This window comes from Pan troglodytes, chromosome 14, assembly GCF_028858775.2.
Source record: "Pan troglodytes isolate AG18354 chromosome 14, NHGRI_mPanTro3-v2.0_pri, whole genome shotgun sequence".
Lineage (NCBI taxonomy): Eukaryota > Metazoa > Chordata > Mammalia > Primates > Hominidae > Pan > Pan troglodytes.
The window spans coordinates 74,929,865-74,947,831 of record NC_072412.2 but is presented as its reverse complement, the minus strand read 5'-3'; the positions used below and the strand labels follow the sequence as shown (position 1 = coordinate 74,947,831).

The following is a 17,967-nucleotide window of genomic DNA, read 5'->3' as shown; positions in this document are numbered from 1 at the left end:
ACCATATAGTTGTATTGTTCTGACCCATTTTACTGGATAAATTGAAAGACTGCTAGTTTTTATCAGACCTTAAATCAAGAAGATGCTCTCCACCTTGTCCAGAGTTCACTTCAAGCAGCTCAGTCACCAGTATTGAAGACTCAGTAGACCAAGTTGAAAAGACAGGCGTTAAACATCACAAGCATTAGTTAAGCTGTAAAGCAAACACATAAATAAATGTTTATTAATTGCTTTGTAAAATAAGTTGAAAATTTACTGTTACAATATAACAAATGTGACTATAGAGAAAAAAGATATAGAAAAGAAATATAATGTGTACAATGTAATCTCATAGATTTAAAATGGATAAAGATTGATGATACTTGAGAAATAAAAAGTATTAAATAAAAGGAAAATATCATGGATAAAAAACTGCTATAGTGATTACACATAAAACTTTCAAGTATTTGTTTAGAGAATGACATGAAGTACTTATTCTATACTTATGGATTGATCTAGAGTACTTATTTATACTTATATTTGTCAACAACTTGTTGAAGATTTACTTGCCAGAGATCTTTCATTCTCATTTTGCCTCTTTACTTAGCTCAACACAACTACTTGTGCAGAATATTCTCACCATTGTGCTGCAGAGAGAGGTGGAGGTTCTCTGCAGCATATAATATAAAGCACATATTTTGATATGTTTTTATATTATATGTAGATAGTGATGAACCATAAATGATGTCTTCTACCAAGCAATGATCATGACTTCCAGATGGAGATAGGAAAATGTACTGCTACAAGCCCTGGGCAGAGGTGATAACATAATTTTCACTCAGGTGAAGACTAGATATTTAGCTGGTGTGGACTCTGACACTCCCTCCCGCCACACATACTCCTGTGCTCTGAATCATGACCTTTCCTTAGCCTGATTGCTCAACATTATCTTCCAAAGTAGTCACTCTTAGATCATTCTCTCATCTTAAGGTTTCACTATATTCCAGTCATACTTGTTTCTATCCTTCCACACAAGTATTTTTCACTTTATTCATTCATAATAGCTTATGATGGAAAATGTAGTTGAAAAAGTGCATTGCTTAGTTTAACTACAAGTCATATCAATAAAGGAAGATGATTCTTCCTTAAACAAAGGTAAGAAAGTTTCATTCTTCATAAAAAAAAATCAGCAAGGTATCAATTCCTAGACACAAAATAAGGGAGACACTTCTTTCTATCCAGGGTATATGGTTCTTTCTGTCAGAACTACTCAAATAATATTTTCTAATGCACTAATGTAAGGGTAAAAATTAAATTTCCCTTGCAAGACTGTTTGAGTATTCCCATTCTGCTGCACAGCTGAATATTTTGGTTTTGTTTTAGAAAACCTGAAGAGAATTTTTCTAGTCATAAGGAAAACATTCTTTTGGAAATTAAAATGATATATATTTTCTTAATATAACCAAGTAATAACTTGAGAAGGGTGTTTTGATTATTAAAAATGCCTGTTTTATATACATAATACATTACTTACATGAACTGGAATTTTTTATGACCTAGGGAATACTGAGTTGTATAAGAATTATGTTGGATTTTTGTTAGATAAATGCAAGTGAGAGAGGGGCAAGAGAGTTTCATTGGATAGTTCTTGTTGTAGTCACTGAGTGGTTTTGTCGACAGATGAATGCTAAGTGGTTATAGTTATTTGTGAGTGCAGTATACAACACTTTGAAACAAGAACAGCATAAAATTAAAGTGCTTTCATACAGAAAAAAAAAAAAACCTACCAACAGGGTAAATAAACAACTGACAGAATGGGAGAAAATATTCACCAACTATGCATTTGACAAAGTTATAATATTCAGAATCTATAATCTACAAGGAACTTAATCCAATGAACAAAAAATAAACAACTCCATTAGAAAGTGGGCAAAGGAAATGAACATGTTTCCCACCATGAGAGGATTCACTGCATCTTGATTAAGGTTAATAGTTAAGGTTAGTTTGTATAATTTTATTTCAGACAATCTATTAATCAAATCCTATTGGGTGGAGCTGCCAATTAGCCATTAACTTCTAACAAAGCATATATGAAATGGCCATGAATAAATGATTAACAGCTTTTTGAGACATACAATTTGTGGTACTAACTTGTTGATGGTTTGCTAATATTTTTATTTTCTTTTTCGTAACTTTAAAATTATTTAACTGTACCCTTCTTTAAATATTACTTTTTATATTTCTGAAACAATGCTTCCTCCATGACATTTGTCTTTGAGCATTGATAATAAGTATCCCTTTTGTTATTTATTTTTGTGCATTTAATAAGTTAACTGTAACTTTTAATACATGCATCTTTATCAATTCTCTGATCTCTAAATTACTTCTTTATATTTGTAATCAAAGTGCACCATTTATTATTAATGAGGTTCCATGAAGAATGAGCAAACTGTCTAAAATCTGTTCTGCTTTTTATATAATAACCTATTTTATTTTCATTAAAATTTGGAAGTAAGCATTATATTTCCAGTTTTACAAATGAAGAAAAACTATCTTCCCTTTTTCTTCTCTTCTCATTGCCTCCTCCTGTCCCACTCCCATAGATATAGAGGGATGACCACAACCATTGAAAATCCCATTATATGTAAATACCCAAAAGAGAGCATTCACTGTTGATGAGAACTAAGGAATCAATTAGACAAAATAACTTGGCCAGTTGATGGTCACCAACTACCGTTATTGGCTATCCTAGAGTTAGCACAGAAAGCATAAGAATGAAATAAGTATGATAGCAGTAATGGCAGTATGTAGTATCCTTACAGCATGAATTCCAATAGTGAAGTTATTACCACTTTTAATGTTCAATCTCTCAGCAACAAAAACACACACTGAGTCTACAATCCTTGAAGAGACTCTGGATACTTGGTGGCAAATGGACTCTTTTGGATTTCTTCTACCATAGAAGGGGAAGCAGTCCATTTTTGAAAGGAAGAAACACATATTCCAAGAATATTAATTATGTTCCTGCATTCTGACCCTTAAGTAGCGTCTGTCCCCAGAGACTTAGAAATTTTTTTATTTACCTGCACAGAATTTCACATGACATGTCAGATCAATGCACTTACTTTACACAAAAAAGATGCATGAATACACCCATGTCCATGGTATCCATTGAGTATTTCACAGTAATGACATCCAAAATCTAGAGGCCGATGGGAGCAATGGAATACCTAGCCAAATGCATGGCAAAAGCACCAGCTTGATACTAATATTTTATGAGTGAGATACCACCCTGCAGAATATATCAAAGACTTTTAAATGGTGATGCATCCCAGCAGGAAGAATGCATGGTTCAGAATTCAAGAGCTGGAAGCAAGTATAGGCCTACTTTTTAAAATGATTTTTTTTATTTTCAGTTTTTATGGGTACATAGTGTGTGTATATATATATATGAGGAATTATCCCACTTACCACCATCCTACGTAGTGTTCTTGGGATCAATATAGGTGAAAATTATAGTAAGGAGGCAGGATTAGGCAGAAGGAAAATCTGACTTGTGTTAAATATTCAGCAAATAGCTTTGGATGGTGCAATTGAAAGATCCCTTAAGAGTTTTCCCATTTCAGATGGAGAGAGCAATGGACAGACTAGGGAAGAGGCATGAGTGAAGTACTGCAGTGATTCTTGTGGGTTTGGAGATTTTTTATTCTAGAGGGGAAACTTTTCTATTGTGGGAAATACAGCAAGAAAAACTACCGCTTTTGTTTAGGTATTTCAAGGACTTAGTGCCAAGGGTCCGGCAGGCAAAAAGGGAATTCTTCATCTTGTCAGAGAGAACTGAACCTGATTATCAAGAGGAGGTAGGGAGGAATGTATTTGACATTCAGGTAGGCTATTTTTGTGCTTTTTGATACTCCTTTACCTAATTTTGATGTTTAGTGAATAAATCCAGCAACAGTGAGCTACAAAGATTATGTGACTTATGGCTCAAGTTTCTCAGGTATGAGGATGCAAGTCATGCCACCAATAAGCCCACAAAGATCATTAGAAGTTCTGCGTGAGCATAAGTGGAATCTGAGACAGAGGAAACTATGAGTATTGGTTATAGCTCCAAGGGCAGCTGCAACGCCAGGGGCTCTATCTAGTTCAAAACCTAACCTGTCTTACTTCAGTTTCACCCAAGAAATGATACATGAGAGGGCTGAAAGAAATGTTTCTGAACTCTATATGAAGAGTGTATCTGAGCAGTACAAGAGTGGACTGTGGAGCAAGCTATGATGTACTATGACTCCACTACTGAGGATACTGCCAGAAAATTGCTCTCAGCTGTCAGTCCTCTTTTCACTGATGAAAAAGTACATCACCTAGGGTCAGACCTCTTTCCTTGGACAGTCTTCATTCAGTGACTAATCAACCTAGATTAGTCCCCTTGTACCATATTGAAACAACTCTTAAGGGGGCTCCCAATTGGGCCAGCCACATCATTATTGAGCCTGCACCCATAGCTCGGCCCAATCCTGCTTTCTTACTCTCTTGTTTCACAGCTACAAAAATCTAATAAAACTCTTGGGTGGTAATTGCCATCTCAATGTCTGCTTTTTGAGCAATCCAACTTAAAGCACTTATAAGAAATTCATTGTGAGGCCGGGCGAGGTGGCTCACGTCTGTAATCCCAGCACTTTGGGAGGCAGAGGAGGGAGTCGGGAGTTCGAGACCAGTCTGACTAACATGGGGAAACACTGTGTCTCCTAAAAATACAAAATTAGCCAGGCATGGAGGTGCATGCCTGTAATCCCAGCTACTCGGGAGTCTGAAGCAGGGGAATCACTTGAACCCGGGAGGCTGAGGTTGCTGTGAGCCGAGGTCGTGCCATTGCACTCCAGCCTGGGCAACAAGAGCGAAAGTCCATTTAAAAAAAAAACAAAATTCACTGTGTACCCAGCAATATTCCAAATATTATATATATGTACTATATATAATACATGTACACAATATTATATATAATATATTTTATATATGTGTATTATATATGTAAATTCCCTTTGTCAATAGAAACATGTATATGAACGTATTATTTAATCAACTAGATAAGAAGTCTAGGCCGGGCGCGGTGGCTCACGCCTGTAATCCCAGCACTTTGGGAGGCCGAGGCGGGCGGATCACGAGGTCAGGAGATCGAGACCATCCTGGCTAACACGGTGAAACCCCGTCTCTACTAAAAATACAAAAAATTAGCCGGGCGTGGTAGCGGGCGCCTGTAGTCCCAGCTACTCGGGAGGCTGAGGCAGGAGAATGGCGTGAACCCGGGAGGCGGAGCTTGCAGTGAGCCGAGATCGCGCCACTGCACTCCAGCCCAGGCGACAGAGCGAGACTCCGTCTCAAAAAAAAAAAAAAAAAAAAAAAAGAAGTCTATACGATATTATAGAAAAGGTCATCAACATAAATTAAACAATGTTTTTAAGAACTAAAAATAAATTATACATCATGTATATAGAGACTCATTTAAAAATTATTACAGTATTTTTTTAAATTACTACAGTAGTCTCTGTAGTCATAATCATTTGATGTAATAATAACTTTTTTGAACATATTTGCCGGGAATTCAGATTTTCTTTGGTGTGAAAAGTGTATATGAAAGGTAAAATAACCTTATTTTTTCAGTACCTGAAAAAGTTTTTGCAGGCATGAAGGTTATTTGTTGTAATATTGGCTCTATTCTTAATATCTGTGATAGAAAAATAGAGAGGAATATGAAGTAGTATTTTCTAAGAATTCAACAGTACTTTCTATTATTCACTCTTCATCATAGTTGCTAATACTAACTCCTTTATTTCCATCAAGGAAACATTATTTTGAATAAATACTTTTTAATGCAATGTTAATTTATACTAACATGAAAGTGAAAATAAGGTGTGACAGAAACTCAGTAAGGATTCTTCAGGAGGATAAAGAAACTAGAAATTAACACGGTTTTATTTTAAAATAAAAATGCATTCAATTTAGAAAAAAATTAGAAAAATAACTTTCTTTCAGTAGCAAGTTTCTTTGGAGTAAATTGTTCCAATTTAGAATTTTCTTTTGTTATGATAGCAAGTAGAGAAAAATGCCAAAGGTGATAAAATGCATAAGCCTTAGATAAAAATCACTGCTTTACTATTTAACCTTTTCTCCTCTCTCCAAGGTGATGTACAATAGATTTCCTTAAGAAATTGTAAGTAAAAATAACATTTATGCATGCAAGAAATATATGTTTACTCTGATTTTTCCAGATTGACAGATAGTATTGTATGTTTTTATTGTGTACAACAAGATCCATTAAAGTATTCAGTGTAAATATACATTTTGGGATGTTTAAATCCAGCTAATTTACAAATATATCACCTCAAAAATTTTACTGTTTTTAAGATCAAGAACAAAATTTATTGTTTCCAAGTAATCAACTATTATTATTCCTTGGGCCTGAAGAAATTTTCAGTTTTATATTTATATAATTTTACCTAGAAAACAAAGTACTAATGCCTCTGAAAATTTCTTCCAAAATAAGAAGTGATTGTCCAGAGCTACATCAATGATACAACAGTAACTTAAATGACATAAATTTTAATGAGAAACATCACAAGTTATTTTATCAATTTTTTCAACATTTTAATAAATAAATGTAGTCTCAATATTTTTTTCTTTATAGTATGGAGAAGAAGAAAGAAATGTAAACTTCTATTATTTAGCTGAAAAAAGCATGGAATTATATATAGTCACATATGAAAACTTCTTCTTGCTTACTGCTATACAGATGAATAAAGGTTTACTTAAATTTATATAAATGTTATCCCTGGGAAAGAATTTTTTTGGATAAGATATGGTAATAGCCCTGTCATTATGCAACAATCACTATGAAAGTGTAAATCTAGGAGAAGCTGTAGTGAATAGTAGACTTCTCCCAGTATTTCATTCCTTTGTGTGTTCAACAAACAGTGCAGAACCTTATCCAGTAGACATTTCAAAAATAACCTACATTTATCTTTTAAAATATGATTCCTTTGTCACATTATATAATTTATTTTTATATTATTTTTCCTCAGTGAGTAAAATAAAAAATATACTCATATTGTACTCTGTGAAAACTTAAAAGTAAATAATAAATACATATTTGATTAATTTATTCAAATAAAATACAAATGCCTTAGGAATTCAGAAAAGTATATGTATTCAAAAGAGCTAGATTAGCTATATGGAACGTAAGTCCTGAGTTCTTACACTTTGACAGGAATTGTACAAGTAACATCACTTATAACAGGCACATTGAAAGAATAGGTAAGTTGGCCAAGAATGGAAGAGGGAAAGATGAGTATTTACAGAAAGGTAACAGTACTAACTGATATGCGTGGTGGCAAAGGCCAGTTTTAAATAAAGTGTTAGGACTGAGGAATACAACTGGAAAGGTTTGCTAGGACCAATTGTGGAGGGCTTTGGATATTAGGTGAGCTATGTTTATAAAAGCAGCTATGTTTTAGTAAGTAGTTACTATGTATTTTAATATATATTTCTATAAAAATTGTATAAACTCTAACAATTTTTTGATATTAAAAGTGAAATTAAGAATACATTAATTAACTTGCTTGAGGTCAGATGGCTACTAACTGCTACAAATAAAATTTATACCCAAGAAATCTGATGACAGAGCTTCTACTAATAACCACATAGTACATGGCCATTGAAATGCATTTTGTCTGGACTGCTTGCTTTGTTATTAATTTTATATAGAATGTCTCTAGTTATTCTATAGGCAGGTTATCTTGGGTATTGGTTTTAAATATATGTTATCTATGATTTGAGAAAACATTGTTTTTAGTTTATGGTATCGTTCACAAATATAATTGAATTTTTAAAACAGTTAGCATTTATCCATATGATGTTTGCTGCTAGAGATTAATGTTATAATTATAATTTTGTTCCTTATTTGATACTCATATTCATTTCTCACAAAATATATACATATATATGAGATATTTGAGTAATATTTATTATTTAAAGATATTTGTTATTTTAAAAATCAAATAAAAATTCACCAACAACATTTTACAGTGCTGAGTTTTCTATATGAAGTCAGCCAAAATTAAGCCATAATTTAGTTTACTTATATTTTTATTTTTTACTTATATTTATATAACAGATATATTCTAGTTATAAAAATGCCATTTATTATGGAAATATTAGAGTGAAAACAAAGTTTATTTTCAACACCCTCAACCTCCAAAATCAAGAGCCAACTTCCCTTGCCAGAAATAGCTATTTCCACCAGTTTGCCATGTATCATTCTGGAAGTGTTTGTGTGCATCTATAAATACCCTTCTGTGTATGTATACATATATAAAATAACTTCTATTTTATGAAAAGAGGGTTATATTATGTATATTGCTTTCTGTTTAGATTTCCTTTAAGTTAATTTTATTGTACTTAGATTTTAAATATTTTTAGATCTACATAAGTTTTATAAAGAACGCATTGTATTCTACATTATGCATGAAACAAGTAACAATTTATCTATTGATGCTCGTTTGGATTGCAACCATATGCATATTGTATTTTTATATGCAACATTGGATAATATAAAAATACTTAGCAAATGTGCATACAATTTAGCATTTGATGGCTATTGTGATTAAAATTTCCCTTGAAGTAGAATTTATTATACTTCCATCAATATGCATATAACATACACACAGATATATGTGTATATATATATATACACACACGTATGTATATATATGCTGTTGTCAAGCTTTAAAATTTTACCAATATTATTTCTCTTTTTTTTTAAAAAAAGCACAATCAACAAGTAACAAAGGCAAGTAATTATTGTATAAAATTTTACAATACATGTAACTGATGACTGAATAATATCAATCATATATAAAGATCTTGAATCAACAAAGAACAGTTAAATCACCCAGTAGTAAAATTGTCAAATAATACAAAAATACAGTTCAGAAAAGATAAGGACAAATACAAATAAGTATATAAAAACATACTCATATTGCAAGAAAATAGAAAACATGTAAATGTGTGTGTGCTTGTGTGTGTATGTTTGTGTGTATATGTGTCCTAAGTGGTTTACTATGCTTTCCCTTTACTAAAAAAAGGGTTTATTGTCTCTGTTATAGTGTCTTGTGAGAAATTAGAGTCCAAAAGAGTCTCAGACTTGAAGCCAATTCAAAATTATTTTCCAATTCTTTCCCACTGTACTGTCACCAAGCACACAAAGCTGAAGACTGGAGAAGTGTAGGTGTGTAGAAAGAATAGTAATATCTATTTGAATAGATAAAAGTGTTAATGCAGGATATTTTATATATTATAAAAAAAAGAGTAGAATATAACTTAAAATGGTTTCTGTCTTCATTCATACCATTAGTAGTTATAGTATTTTCATACCATAGCTATATGTTTTAATTAAACTTAGCATATTAAATGTGGCATAAACTACATATTAGTGTTACAGCATCATTAGCTATTAATGTTGTTTTCTTGGTAGCAAAAGTAGAATCTTTATGTTCAATGGTTGAAAAAATTATATGAAATATATTATTAGCAAACAGCAAAAATTACTGTATAATATTATGTAACGAGTTAAAATATACAATATGGAATATATGCTAGTGAAAAGGTATAATTATTAATTACAGATTCTAGAAATGGTAATATTTCTTTTATCAAAATATATTAAATTAAAGTTTAAGTACAAATTAATTGTGAAGCCCCATTAATGTGTTAAGCCTATGAACTTTGCTTCATATGTTCTTATCCTTCAATAACAGATTATGGAATGGGCATTGGGTCAAGACAGCAAACTAGAAGCAGCTCATGAGTGCTGCTCTCACTGAGAGGAAACAAAAGGATTAGGGAACACTGACCCTACAAGCCAATCATCTAAGAAACCACATTGGGATCTATCAAGGCAGCAAGGGGACACAGAGAGCACAGAGGAGCGAAGCTGGTCAGCAGCCTATCTGGGATGTACACAAAGCCAGGAGAAGCTCCCTAACACAGGAAAGTGTGAGTGAGTGAGAGGCCCCTGGGGGATTCAAACTCCCCACAGGTACCTGTGCAAGCCTGGTAACAGGAGAATAATCTTGGCTTCCACAGCAGACCCCTCACCCTGCCCGACCCCCACATGCTTCTAAACTGAGGCAGCAGCAGAGAAGCAACAGGAGATTTTGCAGAGGCAACTCTCAAGTCCAAGAGGACTTCTACAAGCCTTTGACCCCAGATCACACTGGCATCAGTGCCAAAGCCCCAGTAGAGGCTACGGTTGCAGTGCTTGGGGCAGTAAGATTGCCCCACAAACCCCTCGTGAGATGACTCATCCTTGGCTTCGGCTTCTGGCCCAGATATCCCACTTCTGTCTGAACTCAGTTGGCAGCTGCTGTTTCCTATTGTCCTGGGGAACACCTGGATGGCAGATTAGGTGACTATACCCAGCCCCCACCAATGGTAGCCAGAAAGGCAAAGCCTGATAAGGCTTCTATTCCAGGGGTCATGCTTCTGTCTGAAATCAGCTAGTGAACAGATCTTCTTGTTCTGGGAAACACCTGGACCTCAGGGTGGGTGACTCCACCCACCACCGCCTTTTGTAGCAGTCAGGCCACACCTGCTAGAAGTAGTAGTCCTAATTCTGCCTAAATTCTGCCAAGGAGTGCAGCCTCCTGTTGCCTCAGGAAGCACCAGCAAGGCAGAACAGGTAACTCCACTCACCCCTGCCTCTAGTAGTCAGATGACCCATACTGAACTAGAATTTCCAGCCCAGCAGTCTCTCGTCTCTCTTCTGTCTTAACGCTACAGGAAAGCAAATCCCCATGTTCCCCTGGGTGGTACCTAAACAGCAGATTAGGTGACCCAACACACCCCCACAACTTACAGACAAATGGGACTTGCTACCTTGTAGCAAGTAGGGAGGAGCCCTCAGTCTCAAATAACAGAAAGGTAAAATGCCTGGTTTTCAGGCTGCTGGAGAAGCAGGGTGTGCCTCACTCTAGAGCTGACCTGGCAAGTATACTGCCTGCCTGCCAACAGTGGCCCCTGCCTGAGGGAACCATGTGGACAAGAACACCAAACAAAAGAAACACGGGCACAGAGCCAGTGATCAGAGGGGTCTCCTCCAAGGCCCAGGAGTGAGCTAGATGAGGGGACCATCTCTCCCTCCCCACAACAGAGTACTACTGACAAGTGCACCAAGACACAAAAGAGCTCTGCAGCAGAGTAAGATCTTATCTGCTAGCTAACACTCTTAAGCACTACTTACTGGATTGCAGCCTAAAAGACAACACCAAAACATGGAATGTGTGAAAATTAAAACAAAGGCTCTCGCCAGCACCACTCTCCAGCCAAAGCATGTGCACCTAACTGCCCTGCCATGTCTGTTGGAATATGTGAGTGAGAAAAAATGCCACTGCCACCACCCAGATGAAACACTTTGGCTGGCACTCCATCAGAATATTGAGGCCAGTGGACCCAAAACACCTTGGCCCCTTCAACACAGCAGGTTCCTAACCCAAAAGGCCAGAGAACAAAGTTGGCAGCCCATTATCAATCCCCAGAGTTAGAACATGAAGAACATGCAGCACAGGAGTGCTGAGCTAAGCCTTGGCTCAATGGACTATACATTTAAGTGTGTTTTTGTGGTGGCTGTTACTAGTCTTTTGATTTCATATTTATAACTCCCTGAAGGACTTCTTGTAAGGCAGGTCTGATGACAATGAATTCCCTTAGCATTTGCTTGTCTGAAAATGATCTTATTTCTCTTTCACTTTTCAAGCTTAGTTTGGCCAGATATGAAATTCTTTATTGGAGTTTCTTTTTTTTTTTAAGAATGCTAAATATAGGCCCTCAGTCTCTTCGTCTTGTAGGGTTTCTGCAGAAAGTTCCACTGTTAGCCTTATTGAGTTCTCTTTGTAGGTGACCTGCTTGTTCTCTCTAGTTGCTATACACACACACACACACACACACACACACACACACACACACACACACGTAATGGTAGACCTTGGAGAATATCATGAGCATTTGTCTTGGGGGTAGTTGCAGTCTATAGTATCTCGCAGGAGTTCTCTGAATTTTTTTCAATTAGAATGTTGACTTCATTTGTTACATTGGGGAAAATTTCCCTGAGGATGCCCTCAAATATGTTTACCAAATTGTTTGCTTCTTACTTTCTTTTTCAGGGACACCAGTGAGTCACAGATTCAGTCTTTTTACATAATCACATATTTCTCAGAGGTTTTGTTCATTCTTTTTTCTTTATTTTTGTCTGACTAATTCCATTTGGAGAACCAGCCTTCCAGCTGTGAAATTCTTTTCTCAATTAGTTCTATTTTACTGTTAATACTTGCAATTGTATTACAAAATTCTACTAAATATTTCAGCTCTATCAAATAAGTTTAGTTCTTTCTTAAAATTGCTATTTAGTTTTTTAGATTTTGTATCATTTTATCGTATTCCTTAGATTTCTTGAATTAGGTTTTGACTTTCTCCTAAACCTTGATTATCTTTGTTCCTATCTATATTCTGAACTCTACATCTGTCATTTCACCCTTCAGCCTGGGTAAGAACCGTTCCTCAGAACTAGTGCAGTCATTTGGAGGTAAAAAGACACTCTATCTTTTTGACTTTCCTAGGTTCTTGCCTGTTTTTTTCTTTTCTGCTTGGGCCAATGTTAGTTTAATCTTTGAAGTTGCTGTCCTTAGGATGAAGTTATTTTGCTTTTATCTTCTCTGATGCCCTTGGGGGTTTGGTTTTGGTATAAGATGGATTCAGTTGACTGGCTTTGATTCTGGAAGATGTCACAGGGCCAAGACTCTGGGTCACAATGAAAGCAGTGTTAAGAGGGACGTTTATAATGCTACATGCCCACATCAAAAAGTCAGGAAGGTCTCAAATTAACAATCTAACATTGTACCTAGAAGAACTAGAAAAACATGAGCAAACCAACCCCAAAGCTAGCAGAAGATAAGAAATATCCAAAATCAGAGGTGAACTGAATGATATTGAAACATGAAAAATCATACAAAAGATCAAAGAAACCAGAAGTTTGTTTTCTGAAAAAATAAATAAGATTGAAAGAAAATTATCTAGACTACTAAAGAAAAAAAGAGAGAAGATCCAAATAAACATAATCAGAAATGTCAAAGAAGACATTACCACCAACCCCACAGAAATATAAGAAAACCCTCAGAGACTATTACAAACTGCTCTATGAACACAAACTAGAAAACTTACGAGTAATGGATAGATTCCTGGAAACATACAACCTTCCAAGATGGAACCAGAAAGAAACTGAAACCCTAGTCAGACCAATAATGAATTCCAAAATTGAATCAGTAATAAAAAGCCTATCAATCAGAAAAAGCCCAGGAACATACATATTCACAGCTGAAATGTACCAAATGTTCAACGAAAAACTGCTACTACTCCTACTGCAACTCTTCCAAAAATCTGAGTTGGAGGGATTCTTCCCTAACTCATTGTATGAGGACAGCATCATTCTGATGCCAAAACCTGGCAGAGAGACAACAACAACAAGAACCAAAAAACACTTCAAGCCAATATCCTTATGAACGTTGATGCAAAAATTCTCAGCAAAATACTAGCAAACAATAATCCAGCAGGATATCAAAAACCTAGTCTACTATCATCAAGTAGGCTTTATTCCTGGGATGCAGGGTTGGTTCAACATATACAAGTCAATAATGTGATCCATCACAAAAACAAGACTGAAAACAAAAAATCACATGAGCATCTCAATCGATGCAAAGACTTTCAATAAAATTCAGCATTTTTCATGTTAAAAACCATCAACAAACTAGGCATTGAAGAAACAAACCTCAAAATAATAAGAACCATTTATGACAAGCACACAGCCAACATCTTACTGAATGGTCAAAAGCTGGAAGCATTCCTCTTGAGAACCAGAACAAGATAAGGATACCTACTTTCATCACTCCTATGCAACATAGTACTGAAAGTCCTATGTTAGAGCAATTGAGAAAGAGAAAGAAATAAAAGGCATCAAAATAAGAAGGGAGAAAGCTAACCTATCCATCTTTGCAAAATATATGATTTTATGTGTAGAAAAACCCATAGTGTCTGACCATAAGCTCCAAGATCTGATAAACAACTTCAGCAAAGATTCAGGATACATAATCAATGTACAAATTTGTAGCATTTCTATATAGCAACAACATCCAAGCTACATAACAAATGAAGTACACAATCCCATTATGTACACACACACACACACACACACACACACACACTACCTAATAATACTGCTAACCAGGGAGATGAAAAGCCACTTCAATGAGAAATACAAATCACTGCTTAGAAAAATCAGAGATGACACAAACAAATGGAAAAATATTCCATGCTCCTGCATAGAAAGAATCAATATTCTTAAAATCGCCATACTGTGCAAAGCCAATTATAGATTCAGTGCTTTCCTATCAAATACCAATGGTATTCTTTACAGAATTAGAAAAAAATTGTTTTAAAAATCATATGAAATGAAATCCTGTCCCCAAAGCCAAAGCAATCATAAACAAAAAGAATAAAGCTGGAGTTGGAAGCATCTCATTACCCAACTTCAAACTATACTACAAGTCTACAGTAACCAAAACAGCATGGTATTAGTACAAAAACAGATAAATCGACCAATAGAAAAAAATAGAGAGCCCAGAAATAAAGCTGCACACATACAACTATCTGAACTTCAACAAAAACAATCAATGGAAAAAAGACTCTATTTTATTAATGGTGCAGGGATAATTGGCTAACCATATGCAGAAGATTAGATTGGGACCTCTTCTTTACACCATATACACAAATCAACTTAAGATTCATTAAAGACTTAAATGTAAAACCAAAAACTATAGAAACACTTGAAGAAAACTTAAAAGATACCATTCTGGACATAGGCCCTTGAAAATATTTTATGATGAAGATGCCGAAAGCAATTGCAAAAGCAACAAAAAATTGACAAGTGGGACCTAATTAAGCTAAAGAGCTTCCATGGAGCAAAAGAAACTATCAACAGAATAAACAAACAACCCCAAAGACAGTGAAAAAAATCCTTGCAAACTATGCAGCTGACCTTACAAAATTTTATTTTATTTGTGTTTAATATTTATTTTTTAAACTTTTATTTTTTTAAATTTTTGTGGATACATATTAGGGGTGTGTGTGTGTGTGTATATATGTATATATATTTATGAGTAACATGATATATGTTGATACAGGCATTCAATGTGAACTAATCATGTCAAGGTAAACAGGATATTCATCACCTCAAGCATTAACCCTTTGTGTTTCAAACAATTCAGTTATACTCTTTGAGTTATTTTTTTTAATGTACAATTAAATTATTTTTCACTGTAGCTATCCAATTGTGCTAGCAAATACTAGGTCTTATTTACTCTATTTTATGTACCCATTAGCTATTTCCCCATCTACCCCCTCACTCATTCCTGACTATTTTTCCCATCTTCTGGAAATCTTCATTCTATGCTTTATATTCAGGAGTTCAATTGTAAATCTTAGCACCCACAGATGAGTGAGAACATGTGATATTTGACTTTCTGTGCCTGGAATATTTTACTTAACATAATGACCTCCAGTCCTATCCCTTTTATTGCAAATGGCAAGAACTCATTCTTTTCTATGGTAGAATAGTGCTCCATTCTGTATATGTACCATGTTTTCTTTATCCATTCATCTCTTAATGAACAAAAGTTGCTTGCAGATCTTGGCTAATGTGAATAGTGCTGCAAAAAACATGAGGTTTCAGATATCTCTTCAACATACTGATTTCCATTCTTTTGGCATTTACCTAGAAGTGGGATTGTTACCAGAAAGGGGTCCTGATCCAGACCTTGAGAGAGGATTCTTGGATCTCACGTGTGAAAGAATTCAAGGCAAATCAATAGAGTAAAGTGAAATCAAGTTTACTAAGAAAGAAGAAATAAAGAATGGCTACTCCACAAGCAGAGCAGCGCCAAGGGCTGCAGGTTGGCTAATTTTATGGTTATTTCTTGATTATACTCTAAACAAGGGGTGGATTTTTCATGAATTTTCTGGGAAAGAAGTGGACAATTCCTGGAACTGAGAGTTCCTCCCTTTTTGTACCATAAAGGGTAACTTCCTGACATTGCCATGGCATTTGTAAACTGTCACGACACTGGTGGGAGTGTCTTTCAGTATACTAATACATTATAATTAGTGTATAATGAGCTGTGAGGATGACCAGAGGTCTCTTTTACTACCACCTTGGTTTTGGTGGGATTCAGCCACCTTCTTTACCACATGCTATTTCATCAGCAAGATCTTTGTGACTTGCATTTTGTGCTGATCTTCTATATCACCCTAAGATTGCCTTAACCTCTTGGGAATGTAGCCCAGTAGGTCTTAGCCTTATTTTCCTCAACCTCTATTCAAGATGGAGTAGTTCTGTTTCAAACGCCTCTGACAGGATTCCTGGATTATATGGTAGCTCTATTTATAGTATTTTAAGGAAACTCCAAACTGTTCTCCATAGTGGTTGTACTAATTTACATTCTCAACAACATCATATGAGTGTCCCCTTTTCTCCGTGTTCTCACCCGCATTTGTTATTGCTTGTATTTTGGATATAAGCCATTTTCACTAGGGTGAGATGATATCTCATTGTAGTTTTAATTTGTTTCTTTGATGATCAATTTCGTTGAACACCTTTTAATATATCTGTTTGCTATTCGTGTGTCTTCTTTTGAGAGATGCCTATTCAGATCTTTTGCCCAGTTTTTGATTGAATTATGAGTTTTTTTATATAGAGTTGTTTATGCTCCTTTTATATTCTGTTCATTAATCCCTTATCAGATGGGTAGTTTGCAAATAAATTATCCCTGTATGTGGGGTTTCTCTTAAATTTCTTCTGCTTTGCAGAAGCCTATTAACTTGATGTGCTCTCATCTTTCCATTTTTACTTTGATTGCCTGTGCCTGTGGGTTTTGCCCAAGAAGTGTTTGCCAAGATCAAAGTCCTGGAGAGTTTCTCCAATGTTTTCTTTTAGTAGTTTCATAGTTTGAGGACTTAGATTTAAGTAATTAATACATTTTGATTTGATTTTTGTATATGGTGAGAGATAGGGTTATGGTGTCATTCTTCTGCATATGTATATCCAGTTTTCCCAGCACCATTTATTGAAGAGCTGGTCATTTCCACAATGTATGTTCTTGGAAACGTTCTAAAAAAAGATAAGGTCACTGAAGATGTATGGATATGTTTCTGGGTTATTTATTCTCTTGCACTGCTCTATGTGTCTGTTTTTGTCCAGTACCTTACTGTTTTGGTTACTATAACTCTGTAGTATAACTTAATGTCAGGTAATGTGGATACTCCAGTTATGGGTTTTTGTTTGTTTGTTTTCTTTTTTTTGTTTGTTCATTTGTTTTTGCTTAGATTAGCTTTGGCTATTCTGGGTCTTCTTGTGGTTCCATATGAATTTTAGGATTATTTTTCCTATTTCTGTGAAGAATGTTATTTGTATTTGGTGGGGATTTTATTAAATCTGTAGATTGATTTGGGTAGTATGAATATTTTAACAATATTAGTTGTTCCAATCCATGAACATTGAATATCTTTTCATTTCTTTGCATTCTATTCCATATATTGCACCATTAGTTCATAGTTTTTATTGCAGAGGTCTTTGACTTCTTTGAATAAGTGAATTCCTATTCATTTTATTTGTAACTATTGTAAACAGGATCACTTTTTAATTTCTTTTTCAGAATGGTTGACATTGGCATATAAAAATGCTACTAGGTTTTGTATATTGATTTTGTATCCTGAAATATTACTAAATGTATCAGTTTTAATAGTTTTTTTTGTGAAGTTTTAAGTTTTTTTCAAAATATAATATATCATCTCCAAAGAGGGCAATTGGACTTTTTCGTTTTCAATTCATAT

General features: G+C 34.8%; 1 long non-coding RNA gene across 1 annotated transcript in view; it reads right to left on the bottom strand.

Moving 5' to 3' along the window:
* LOC129136839 (uncharacterized) overlaps positions 1–17,967 on the bottom strand; it is a 112,068-nt gene that overhangs the window by 46,791 nt on the left and 47,310 nt on the right. The window contains exon 2 of the long non-coding RNA XR_008538830.1: positions 69–193. This is a non-coding gene — a long non-coding RNA (uncharacterized LOC129136839). The remainder of the gene's footprint in view (positions 1–68; positions 194–17,967) is intronic.